Raw genomic sequence first — 13,509 nt, forward strand, 5'->3', positions numbered from 1 at the left:
CGGTAGCAGATGATCAATTTTGTTCTCTGAATTAATAGTATGTTCCACTTTTCTTACCCTACCTATAGTTGAATGCTAAAACCCGTTTTTCATGATAGCATAAAATGTTCCCTTTTTCCTCATCCTCCCTTTAAAGTGATTAGGTTCGGTTATTTAAGTTAATAGCGTGTTCCATTTTTTACCTTCCCTATAGCTATATGTTCAAATTGTTTTCGTGATTGTATATAATGTTCCTTTTTTCTTACTCACCCTTTTGATAAATTGCTTAAATGTTGCATTTAGAGTGTTCCTTTTTCTTACCTTCCCTTTAAATTACTAAATGATTGGCATAATATATCTTTTGCATAGTTATACCTTATTTTTGATCTTGGTTATTGACAGTCTTATTGCCTTCAATCTTTGGATCATGACCATTTATGAAATTTAGATAAAGAGTTTAAAACTTCCTGAGTCTGTGGTTATTATATGAGTGCAAATGTTATTTACCTTTTATGCTAACACCCTGATCCAATAAGTTATAGGTACCAGATGACAAGGATTGGTAAGTCAATGGTATAGGACTTAGTAGAATAAAATAAACTGGTAGTAGAGCGATGGTTACTTGACCAAATTATTGAGTTATTGATTTATGGGCCCAGGTGAGTATGGTAAAATGTATAGTCGGGTGACCTGCGTGCTCTATCGGTGGTGCTTCCCTCTTCTGACCGCCTACATTCAGGGTCCAATGACTGGAGAGTTTTTTATTTTAGTGTACTTTTTTGTTTGCTCGCAGCCGAATAAAGAGGAAATGATGATGATAATGACTGGGGAGTCTTAGGAGCTTATAAGGACTGCATTAATAGACTGGGAAAGGAGGCTTAAACAGTGGTCCGGCTAATCTCAAAGGAAGACCAATAACACCTCAACTCTCTGGTGGTTATTTGTGGCACGCCCGCAGCAAGAAAACCATCAGACTGCACACAAAGATGTGTAACAAAGAAACAAAGAAAGAACAAGGCAACCGGCCTTTTACATGGACCTGGACGGCATCCCATCCCATCCATCAAATCCGTCCAAGTGCTGCTTCAATTTAGGAAAGAACTGAAGACTCGCCTCTTTAAAGAACACTACAATACAATGCATTTACCGTCCACAGCCCAGCTCTCTCTCCTATCACTTGTTGACTTTATGCTGGCCTTTGACCCTGAACAGTGCTCCTCTGCCTTATGGCTTGGTTTGCACTATAATAAAACATATGTATACATACATACTGGAGCACGGCTACTGCATTGCTATTTATACGTCCTGGAATGGAGCACCGGAGGAACAGGATAGGTGGAGAAAAAACACTTGGAGGGCAGGTTTTAAAATTTGGGACACCCTCAATTGGGATTGATCAGCTACTGGAGGGAGTTCAGAGATGAAGAGAAGAGAACTTATGAAGTACGGAGATAGAGTTCAAACACTCTTCTGAAGGTGTTATGGGCTAATTAGGGGACTTGGGCAAGGATTAACTTGAATGAATGAATTAAGGAAATATTTTAAAAGGTGATAATGTATTGCTCGGGAAGAGGAGGGATGAGATACCCCAATTGCTTACAATGATGTTTCGTTGAGGAGAAGGAAGCCAACCCCAGAATTGGTGAATATATATTTATATGATAATAACTTAGTCCAGGCAACCTACGAGATTAACATAGTTTGGGTAATTCGAGTGTAACTGGAAATCTTTCAAATGATGTGTAGTGGGGAACAAAAATTAGGGAATAATGGAAAGGGAAGGAAAAACTTCTTACTGCTTCACCACAAAGCGCAGCGAGCCATGCTCCAAAACGGCACCAGATTAACACCACCACAATCACAACAGATATGTAAGCAATAAAATAATTCAAAGTGAAAGGTCTCAGAGGCTGAATTACGGCTACACAGTAGACTTGATACTATGGAGGCAAAAGTACTCAACCAAGAAAAATAAACTTGCAGGCAAGAAGGCTTTATGCACCATTGCAGTCAAGAACACATAGACACATAGAGCTGGTAGAACAACCATTGAGAGACTGGGCTCCCGGAATCAGCAAAAGGTCAAGTAACAATTGAAAACGACTTCCGAGAACAGGTTATGCAGGTTCTGACCTTGGAGAGAAATACTGTAACTAAGAGAACGCTCAGGTTTAGCTAAACTAATTTACCCCCTGGAGTGCCTGCACAAGCCTTTGTATGCCCAGAGCGAAAAAAAACTGTTCCAAATATTCAATGATAGGAAGCTAACTAATGCTATGAGAGGAATGCAGATTTACACCACAGAGAATCACGGTGTAAAGAGTGTTACTGTTGGGAGGACTGATGACTTACAACAGAAGAAGACAGTGCTGATGTGAAAGAACCCTAATGAGACAGAGATGGGAAGAAACATCTACAGCTGCAGGACGTAAGGAGAATCCTTCTGGGGAAAAACATTAAAACATACATAGTAGCCCTTCATTGACAGAGGAAGCATATGTACCCAAACAACACAACCATTTGTGGTTTTGGCATTACTGTTGGTCAAGCGGTGTGTAGCGATGCAGTGGCTGAACGGGCTGCTACTCATATTATAGTCATGTGTATGCCATATTATGTGGTCTAGATTATTAGATGGAACAACATTATAATCTACACAAGGAGTTTTTGTACAGTGCACATCCTAAAATTGCATTTTGGAAAGTATTCTCATATGTGCTCATTGAAAATGGAGGCTTGGTAAAATAAAATATTTGCCAAGGATCACACAATTGTAAGATGCAGGGAAGCCAGGATTGATTACTGGTTTCTAGTTCCACATGGTACAGTTCCACTACTAAAAGTGCATCTGCTTCTTCTGCTGTTTGCCTATAATTCTTGGTACATGAGGGTCGAGCATAGGTAGTAGACAATAGCTACATGAAAGCTCAGCTCGCTTTGGGCTCGAGGATCCAAGAGGATCTCAAGCTGACCTAGAGAATGGCATCAGGCAGGAGCCTGACTTGAGCTTTCAGTGGCTTGCCCACCTCTATCAAAAACTATTTGATGACATCTGGACCAGAAGGGGGACATGTTACAAATGAGGAGGCAACAGGGTGATACTAATTGCTAAGACCCTGGACTCTGACATTGATCGACCTGGGGGAAGAAGCCACAAATAAGAAATTTCCTACTGTCTTCGTTCTGGAGTCAGGCGAAAAGTTGCAAAGCAAAGTATTGAAGGCAGTTGTGACCTGAGAACTTTTCGGCGATGTGAGATGGATATAAAGAAATGATATGCACAGAAGTATTGTGAACCAGTTGATGCCATTCCCCTCAAATTTCCCTTTCGTCACCATCATGGCTGGAATTGCTACCCTAGAGTTGGCAGGACTGCCAGGAAGTTTACAATTGTTGACAAAGAAGTGGATGGTGCGGTCCTCTCATTGATAATATGATACGCAAGATGGGAATCTTATGAGGCTGCGGGATCACTGAGGAAGGATTGGCGAAATTGATAGGACAACAAAGGAGGAGGGAGGCCAATCAGGTGATGTGATCTGAGCCAAGAGGCAGGGAATGGACCTCTAAATAATTAATTGGACCACGGCAGATAAAAAAATCTAAAGAAAATAATTTAGGTATGCATTAGTAAAGCAATTGTCGTAGTGATTAAAAAGATGAAGTGTACGGAGTGGCAAAAATGGAGTGGCCACAAGGGATAAATGGAAATTTGTTTACAAAAAGCACGGTCACATAGAGGAGGCAAAGCTACTGCCAGGTACTCGCTGGTATGCACAGATAAGGTAGCATGGGAACAGAGGTATGCGCTCAGACCAGGGTCCGGGACAGATTACCCTATCAACTGTATCCTTTTAAGGCTAGAGCTACCAATCAGATGCAATTGGTGATTGCTGATTTACGCTATATGTGGGTTCAAAACCAGTGTTCAAGTGGGGACATTGTTATGAGACCAGAAAGAAACCTTTAAAGGCAAAAACTGTTTAAGGGGCGATTTAACTTCTAGTGTGCTGAAACACTGGACTCTGATTTGGTAATTGCTTGAAAGCTAGATTTAGAGACTTTGGAATCTGCAAGGTGCAACTAACCTTCCCTTTCATGGTCTCCTTCCCGCAGTTCCCTCCCCAAAAACCCTCCCCCCTGTCTGGCCACTCAACCTCTGAAATATCTCAATTCCGGGTTGGTGCTGCCTGCAGGTGAGCTTTGTGGGGGTACTGCTTCTGAGGAACCAAGGTTGCGACAAAGGGTTTTAGTGTTGGTCACAACCTCTGATGAACTCTTGGAATAGCTGATTCTCACTCTGATAGTCCTTGTTAACTCTCTCAGGAGGTGCTGTGCATAGGATTGCCAACTGCAGCCTTTCAGTATTTGTAATGTTATGACTCTATGATAAAGGCTATCGGTCTGATTGGTTGATTTACAAAGGTTCTGTCAAATGCCTTACCTCTGATTTGTTGATTATGAAAAATGACGATAAAGGCAGTAGGCCTGTGGTATATATAGTGAAAAGCCAATAGACCCTTGATGGTGGATTGGTATCACACACTGTGTTAAAGCGTGTAACCAGGTACTTTGTTACGTGAAATATCTAAGATTGCCATAGTTCGCAAGGGTTTTGGTGTTTGCTACCACCGCTGGTAGGCCCTGGGGCTAGGAGATTGTCCTTGGAGGAATCCTTGTTGGGCTCCCGGAGTAGGAGCTGTGCATTGTTTTGCTAGCTGTAATGTTATACATATTTGTAATTGTATGAATATTTACCTGATGGCTGCCTTAATGGAAAGTTTATGCTCAATACAGCAGGCCTTTAAGGGTAGATTGGTACTACACTGTGTGACACCCATTCGACAGGTTGACAGGTATTGTGTTGCATGAGCTCTTACAAATTACAGTAATAGACAAGGACTTTGGTGTCGATCATCACCCCCACCTACCCCCTCCCTGCCAGACAAATGGTGGTGATAGGAGATTTTCACTTTGATAATCTTTGCTAACTCTCTTAGGCAGGTTGTATGTTGTTTTGCCATCTGCAGTTTCACTGCCTTTGTAATTTTATGACTGTATTCCTGGTGGTTGCCTTGTGTGGGAGGAAGCATTTGCACCATGCAGTAGGCCTGAGTTGGTGACAAGCCAATGATAAAGGCTATAGGCCTGATTGGTTCAATGGGAAAATGTAATTTTAGATATCGTAGGTCTGATCTGTTTATTATGAAAAGTAACAAAGAAGGAGCATTAGGCCTTGATTGTGAAAAGTCCATGTTACCGCCAATATACCTTCAAGGGTGAACTATTATTACACTGTGTTAAAGCCTGTAGATAGGTATTCAGTTACATGGGTTATTATAGATGACCATAGTCTGCAAGAGGTTTATGGTTGGTAATCGCTATGACAAACACTGGGTAAAGAAGGTTTGGATTGGACAATCCTTAATATGCCCTCTTACGAGGGGTTCTATATTGTTTTGACAACTGTAGTTTTCTACAAATTGTTTCATTTAACACAGTATACTTGATGGTTGCTCATTGGAAAATGAATGCTCCATACACTAAGTCTGAGATGGTTATTGCGACAAGCTAATGATAAAAGCTAGAGGCCTGCTTGGTTATTTGGGAAAGTTTTGTCAGGCGCAATAGGTCTGATATGTTTGTCATGATGTCGCCTGACCATGGAACTATTAACGAAACATCCAACTTAATCGTAGGAAAATTGGTGAATATTGGGTCTAAAATATGTCCTAATTGATGGGTTGGGGCGCTCACTTTTTGGATTTGGTTCATGGTTTCGAGCTCCTTACATAGAGATTGTGCTTCTAGATTTGAGTTATCAAAGTGTGTATTAAGGTCAGCAAGGAATATCAGGTTATTATGGCGTAGTGCTGGCTGAAAAATATTTTAAGCAAGACTAGATATGAGCTGTGTCGCCTGTCCCGGCAGACAGTAGATTAAAAAGCACGCTATGACATAGTCTTCTGATGTGGGGACGGTAAAAAAGATGGCTCACAGTTCTCAAGGCTAGCGGCCTTGGTAATACATTTCAGTGATAGTTTGTAAATGATTACTGTCCCTCATCCTCTTTTAATAGGGCGGTCCTGTCTTAATATCCCTTAACCTCGCGGGATTGCATCTAAAATATCAGGTGATGAGGACTCAGTGAGCCATGTTTCCGTCAGAAACAAGGCGTCTGGCTGTTTTTCTTCAAGAACCTCAAAAATTGTGTTTTTATGGTTATTTATTGACCAACAGTTGATCAAGAGAAACTGCATTTTATAAGCAATAGTCAGGGGCCATTATTTTATAGCGCTTTGTTGTTTCCCAAGTGTGTAACCCAAGAGGTGTTTTTGGCAGGATCTGCATTTTTCAAGTTAACATGAATCAGTGCTTAATTTGAGCAGGTGGTGCCGCTACGGGCAACCGGCACTCATTTTTGGAGACTGGCCCTTATTTTTCCACAGCAGACATTTCCTGAGTGCAAGAGGGGGAAGCACACACAAACGTTAAAAAAAGGGGAAGAGAAAGACAAAAGAATCTGCAGGAAAAGAGAAAGCAGGAACCTGATAAAGGGAGATAAAGGGGCACAGAGTGTCTGGTAGTCGATTATAGAGCCCAGAGGCGGTTTCCGGGAAACCAGACTTGGTGTTCGCCATCCTGACATTTGTTAGCCCCAGCAGCGGGCTTCTGAGCAGCTCTTTGGGCACCAGCACTTACTATTTTACAATGTAAGCACTGAATAGCATACTCCAGTGGGTTAATGTAGCAAACTGCTGATCTCCAAATGTAATTTACTACTCACTGGTTTCCCTGAAATTGATCAGTGGCTAATGCACCAACTTCAGAAATATGTGTGCTACCTGCAGGCCACAGGTTCTGAAATGCAACTGCATATCTTTGAAATGTAATTGTGTAATTCACTGATGGAAAACCCCACTTCATGTACATGATCTAGGTTATATAAATACCCACACATACCAACATACATATACTAGTGCAACCCCTCAGTGGATTGATGTACCTAGTGCTTGGATTGGTACATGTAGGTTAAAGGCTTCGGGGCTTATTTATGAGCCCTTGCGTCACTTTTGCGCTGCCGGTGCGTCACTTTTTGTGACGCACCAGCAGCGTAAAAATGCACCAGGTTGCGTCATATTTACAAAGTGACGCATCTAGGTAGATGCGTCACTTTGTAAACCCCCTGTGCCACATTATACCTGCGTCAGATATAATGTATGCAGGGTGGGCGTTCTGACGCAAGTAAGCCTCCTAGTGGTCATGCAGTGAAATCTATGAGATTTCACTGCGTCACTTCTAGGACACAAATGCGCCAATATCTTACGCCTGCCAAGACTGACGCAGGCACATTTGAAATGCGACTTGTCCATGACTCATTGATGGAGTTCCGTCACTTTTGTGACACAATCCAGCAATGCGTCATTCTTGCGCCTACAGACACGTCAGAAATACTGACGTATCTGTAAATCCCTGTGACATGATGTGTCATACTGTAAATATGAAGCATCCAGCAAGGAGGGCGCAATGAAAAGTGACGCATCGTTGTTTTCACGCAGCGTTACATCATTTTTCATAAATGAGGCCCTTCATTTCTAGTCAGGGGCGACTGGCTAGTAACTCAGTGAGGTGATTGTCAGATAATGAGATGCATTTAAAGACTTTGGCTCCTCTATTGCATCAGGGCCTGTCCCTGGCAGGTGTGTACATTCCTCATTAGCAATGCAGGAAATCAGGGGGCTGCAGTCCGATCCCAGATGAAGCAGTTAATATTATGCGTCATCGGGGCTGGACCAGTGAAAGATACTGAATTTGACCCAATGTCATTTGCCGGCACCAAGACACATTCAGCACGGCCTGCACTATGTTTGCCTTCCATTTGGTGTATCAACCTAGAGGTGGTGAGGCGGCTTTCATATTTTCATTTCCAGCTGGGCTCAAAACAAATGCCTGATTTAAAGAGGAACTGTTTTTTTTTTTGTTAGAGTCTAATCTTGGCTCCTGGAGCCCAACACCTACATCCCCATGTAATGTAGGGACACAAAGGCGCTCTGCTTGTTTTCACTACACACGTGATTAGGAGAAACTATGATTTGGAGGCAGGTGTTGTACTTTGTTCAACCCCTATGTATCTAAGCGATCTGCATGGAACATAAGAATATTAGCTGTATCTGTCAGCATAAATAATTACAAAATTAATCATTTAAATAGCATTTACGAATATATTGTTTATTTATTTCATTTATAGTACTACTCGCCCAATTCGTGTGCGCGTGTGGTCGTCTGGTCTCCCGGTTCCATGGAACCGGGAGACCAGACGACCACACGCGCACACGACGTACTCGCCGAATTTAAGGCATTTACTTTCATTCTCTTGCTAACTTTTACTGGACCCCTAAACGAAAGGATGTCTAACTAAATCTGCCTACTCTTTAACCATACCCTGAAGAAGTCCGGTTTCGGACGAAACGCGTTGGCTATTTTTTATCTGCGAGTGTTTCGACAAATAAAGAGAACAAAACGAAGAAAAATTGGCTTGTACTAATTTCTTGGGAGAACAGTTTGACTTTACCCTGGTCACAAAATGAATGTTGATTGAACAATTATATTGTGTTTGTTATACAGCCTTTGGTGTGCGAGGTCAACTTGTGAAAATAGATATATGGAACAAATTTATTTGTTCTAAATTGGGTTCTAGGGGGTTGTATCCCAGACCATTCGCACCCTCGCTTTGAGTAACTGTTAGGAACCTGACTTGTGGTGCGGCACTTAAAGCCTCAATCCCCTTCCTTGTTGTGTTAAATAGACACACTATACAAGGACAGTAAATCAGAAAAGTGTGTAAATCAAAGTAAGGTGAATGATACAGAAGGCACTTTAAGTCACATATCGTACATATTGGTGGGCATTGTATGTTAGGACTGAATGGACTGGAGAAACACAAATCAGGATTTAAAACACCGCGCTGCGGTTGGGATTGTACGCACTAACAAAAGGATCTCTGTCTCAAAAGCAGTAACCCACTTATCAGGCTATTAAAATACAAATCTGTGATCTGCGTGTCACACGGTGTGCTTTGCAACAGGCACGGTACACGCCTATGCTAAGTTCTGAGTCTATCTCCAGGAAGTGAGTTATTGTGTGTTATTAATAGCCCATGAAAAGTGTTGGCCACAAAATATTTCTGCTGCAGGTGCCCTATATCTCGAAATACTTTCTAAAATTCAGCGTCTTTGTGAACAAGTGAGCCAGAACAGAATTTACTAGCACGTTTGTCCTTGTTGGCAAAGAAGTCTTTGCCGCAGCGTTTTTAAAAAATAAACAAGCACCGTGCCTGTCAGGCTCGGCTTTTCATGACTGTCACGCTTTGAGCCTTAATTTGTGGGTTCGCGGGGTCAAGTGTTTCCATTCGCTGCACTTGTCATTAGCGCCTCTAAGCGTGAAAACGCGTTTGTAAACGCTGAGTTTTACACGTCTTCTTTCTATCGCGACTCCAACTCATTTTCATTGGATTTGCAGACAACCTCTCATTGTCAGTGTACAGCGCTGCACATCGAGCACGGCCCGCTCGAGGCTTCTAAGCACGTCCACTGTACAGGTGAGACAAAACAGGCCCTGAAGAAGTCATAGAGTATAAAATAAAACGTATAAAAACACCAATAGGAACATGCGTCATGGCATCCTAGGCCACACGAACTCTGCTTGCCCAGTCAATCCCACTTCTGAGACGTCACGAACCCTCGTGCGGCAGCGAGGAGCTAAAACGTGCCCCCCTGCCCTCAAGCACTGTAGTTTAATTCAGACATAGATGCTGTTCAAAGGGGCCCTAAGTCTCGTGAGCCTCGGTGACTCTACATCTGTTGCTGCACGATAGCCACGCCCTGCTACTGTGCCACGCCCACATCCAGGAAGGACCCCGAGTGAGTCTTACCTAGGGGGCTCTGGTCATATATCTGCCAGTGAGCCCTCAGCGCGCACAGGAATCTTCCAACGGCAGCATCAGGAGCCAGGGCCCGCTGCTCGGGGGCCCAAACGGAAGAAAGAGTCACCATCACAGCCACAGGGGTGATGGAAACGGCCTCACTCCCTCCCCCAACAGACCCCCGGGGAACCAAACACAAGCCCTGCCATACTCACCAGCAGCCGGACTCCGTTCCCACTAGAACCCCGGTATCGGCGCCCGCCCCGTATCCGCTGTTCCTGTATCCACAGGTTCCCTTCATTCACAGGCTCCCATCACCAGCAGTGTCCTGTATCCGCGGTTCCCAGTTATCCGGCCGCGCCCCGTATCCGCTGTTCCTGTATCCACAGGTTCCCTTCATTCACAGGCTCCCATCACCAGCAGTGTCCTGTATCCGCGCCCGCCCCGTATCCGCTGTTCCTGTATCCACAGGTTCCCTTCATTCACAGGCTCCCATCACCAGCAGTGTCCTGTATCCGCTCGCGCCCCGTATCCGCTTTTCCTGTATCCACAGGTTCCCATCATTCACAGGCGCCCATCACAGCAGTGTACTGTATCCGCGCGCGCCCCGTATCCGCTGTTCCTGTATCCACAGGTTCCCTTCATTCACAGGCTCCCATCACCAGCAGTGTCCTGTATCCGCGCTTCCCAGTGATCGCGCGCCGCGTATCCGACTGTACCAACAGGTCCTCCTGCACCCAGTGTCGCTGGATCCCGGGTGTCCGCGGGCTCCTCTATCTTGACCCCCCTGTATACAGGCGCCCTGTCACTCATAGGGTTTTTATTCACAGGGGTCCGAAACCTCTGCACCCACACGCCCTGTGCAGAAACGAATCCCCGCGGTAAGTATTTGCAGCTCCACCGTGTTCGGTTCCTTGTATGCTGACTGCTACCAGTATCCGCAGGCCCTCGGCGACACAAGCCCCTGTACCAGCAGATCTCAGTCGCTACTGCTCCCCTGTATCCTCAGATTAACTGCAGACCTCACACACGCAGCCCCAGCCACATCTGTATTCCAAGTGTGCCTTACCCGTAGACTCTGAGGCCCCCGTATCCACAGGGTCCCTGTATCTTTGAGTTCCTGTATCGGTAGGGTTTGCGTTGGGTTCCTTCTCATGTGGTTCTATGTATCCGCGGCCCCACTCAGCCCTAGTACGGGGCTAGGGTTCTCTCCCTCTGCTCCCCCTTCGCCATCAGTCCATGCAATGGTCCTTTTATGTCGTATAGAGTTCCCTTATAGACAGCATCCTTCTATGCACAGGGGGTGTACTATTCCGCATACACAGAGCTCCCCTGTATACCCAAGGTCTTTAATTGGTGGCGCCCATGTATCTGCAGCTCCCCTTTAGACCCAGGTGCGCGTACCCATGCCTCTCCCCCCGTGTCTACAGTGCGCGGACCGGACCTTTAGGCGGGGGCTCTGCCCCTCTGTATCCGCGGATCCCCTGTATCCGCGCGCCTCTGTCCGCAGGTCCGAGTCACTTATCGGGGCTCACGGTGATGAGCAACAGGCCGGGCATCCCTCCCCGCAGACCCCGCTCGGAGAGGAGGAAGTCCAGAGGATGCTGAGCGTGACGTGTCCAGGGTGAGGCACACGTGACCCTGGGAGAGAGGATGGATGAGGGGAGAGGCTGGGCTGAGTCTGGGAGGAGATGACGGGTGAGAACCTGGGACTGACAGAAGCCCAGCTGGGAGCTGCTGATAAGTGCACACAACGTAAGACCTCCTCCCGTTGGCTAGCAACCGAGTCTACTCAATATAAGCTCTGCACTGGTTGGAGGAGAGGAAAGGTTTCTTTCAGATGGGAAAGGGATTCCCTCTGCTCGACGTAGTTGTCGGTGTTTGTTTTCTTTGCGCTGAGTTTGCCTCCTCAGACTGGATTCCGCAGCGTTTTCATGCAGGACTGGCCGAGTTCATTTTTAGCACCTTGTTGTCTCTGGCCGAAGATTTATTGCCCTGTAGGGCCGGACTGGGAACCCAGTGCAGCCCTGGAAAATGTTGTCATACCATCGTCGTGCGGTGCATAGCGAGTGCAGCAAGCCATACCATCACAAAGCCCCCCCCCAAGAACATTTTGGAAAAAATTCTGCATTCTGCTACATTTGCCATTATATATTCAGTTCCGTTGATAACTTTATTTCGGCCAGCTCGGACCATAAAAGTACATCATTACAATCAATAAAACAGCAATTTATTTATTTATTTTTTTATTTATGCATTTTTATATAGCGCGGACTTTACCCGAAGGCGTCAGAGCGCTTCACATTCAATGAAAACAACTAAAAAATGGATAGCGGTAGACAGTACAATCATATATCTACATATGTTACAGTATAAAATATTGGCTAACCATTATACTAAAATCAAGTAAAAAGAGATTATAAAATGTTTTTAAAACTGATGGTTATTAGGATAAAGTGGGTCAAAAAATTGAGAAGTAGTGCAAATGTCCCCATTAAGTAAACCTGGACGAATTTATTAAAGAAGGGTATGCATAAATCTCTCCGTACAGTCACTTCAAGAAGCCCCTGCGTTTATGCCACATACCATTCAGGAAGCGTGAAACTGCAAAAACAATAGGGGGGATGGGTATCGTATTTTAATATCCTATAGGCCTCTTGACAGTGCCTAAGCCCTAGGTTTCTGCATATTGGGGCTGTCCATCGTTCACGTGGTACGGTATATGCAAGGCAGAGAAAAAGGACATGCATTTCAGACTCTACCTTATATTTGCACACCGGGCATTCTTCCTTATTTTCTATGTCCCATTTGCTCGTGAGCGTCATTAGTGGAAGGGTCCCCATTCTAAATTGGATATAGAGTTTCCTAGCCAGAGGGGGATAAATCACATCCAGGAACTGTTCTGTTCTATATTCGGCCTTTACTTGTAGGAACTCTAATGTCAGCCGACCACCAGTGGCCCTTTCTTGGAGAGTTATCGGATTATGGTGCCTTATAAGCCGCACAAGATCCACTCTGGATATTTGTGGGCAAGCCACCTCAGGCATTTTCCTGAGATCCTGTCTACCTATCTTGGTACAGAGACTCCTTATGTGGTTAAGCCACATTATTTGCTCATTAGTTAGGCTAGATTGGACCACACTAAGTTCAGCTCTGTAGTAAAACAACTCTGGTGTCGCCCAAAGCCGACGTCAGAATGTGATAGGCCGTATGGCGATCTCTTCATCAATGGGTTGCAAGCCAAATCCATATGGAGGGGTACTAAGGGGGTGCTACGAGGGAGGCCACTAATTGCCTCATGAAGCTATGTTCTATTTTTATGAGGTTAGAGGGCCTGCAATGCCCCCACAGTTCAGCCCCATGTAAGGTAGCCCCCCTGGCCTTGGCTTTATATATTTCAATAGCAGGGGCAGCTGGCTTGAGCGTAGCTCTTCTATGTATTTTCATGATCCCCCCAGTGTATGTGTTAACTTCAGACTTGCCTTGGCCAGTTGGGTTTCCCACTCTAGATGTTCTGATAGTATAATACCCAGGTACTCAAATGTCCTCACTCTCTCCAGCGGTGTACCCTATAGAGAGGGATTTGGACGGGTTGTTTTAGGGGTATT

General features: G+C 44.9%; 1 protein-coding gene across 1 annotated transcript in view; it reads right to left on the reverse strand.

The window, feature by feature from the left end:
- The window catches only part of ORAI2 (ORAI calcium release-activated calcium modulator 2), a 72,739-nt gene extending 61,898 nt beyond the window's left edge, over positions 1-10,841 (reverse strand). Inside the window, exon 1 of the mRNA XM_086954565.1 lies at positions 10,117-10,841. The gene's annotated coding sequence lies outside the window, so the exon portion shown is untranslated. The remainder of the gene's footprint in view (positions 1-10,116) is intronic.
- Between the last annotated feature and the right edge of the window lie 2,668 nt (positions 10,842-13,509).

The sequence above is a fragment of the Lissotriton vulgaris genome, chromosome 2_1 (genome assembly GCF_964263255.1).
Source record: "Lissotriton vulgaris chromosome 2_1, aLisVul1.2, whole genome shotgun sequence".
NCBI lineage: Eukaryota > Metazoa > Chordata > Amphibia > Caudata > Salamandridae > Lissotriton > Lissotriton vulgaris.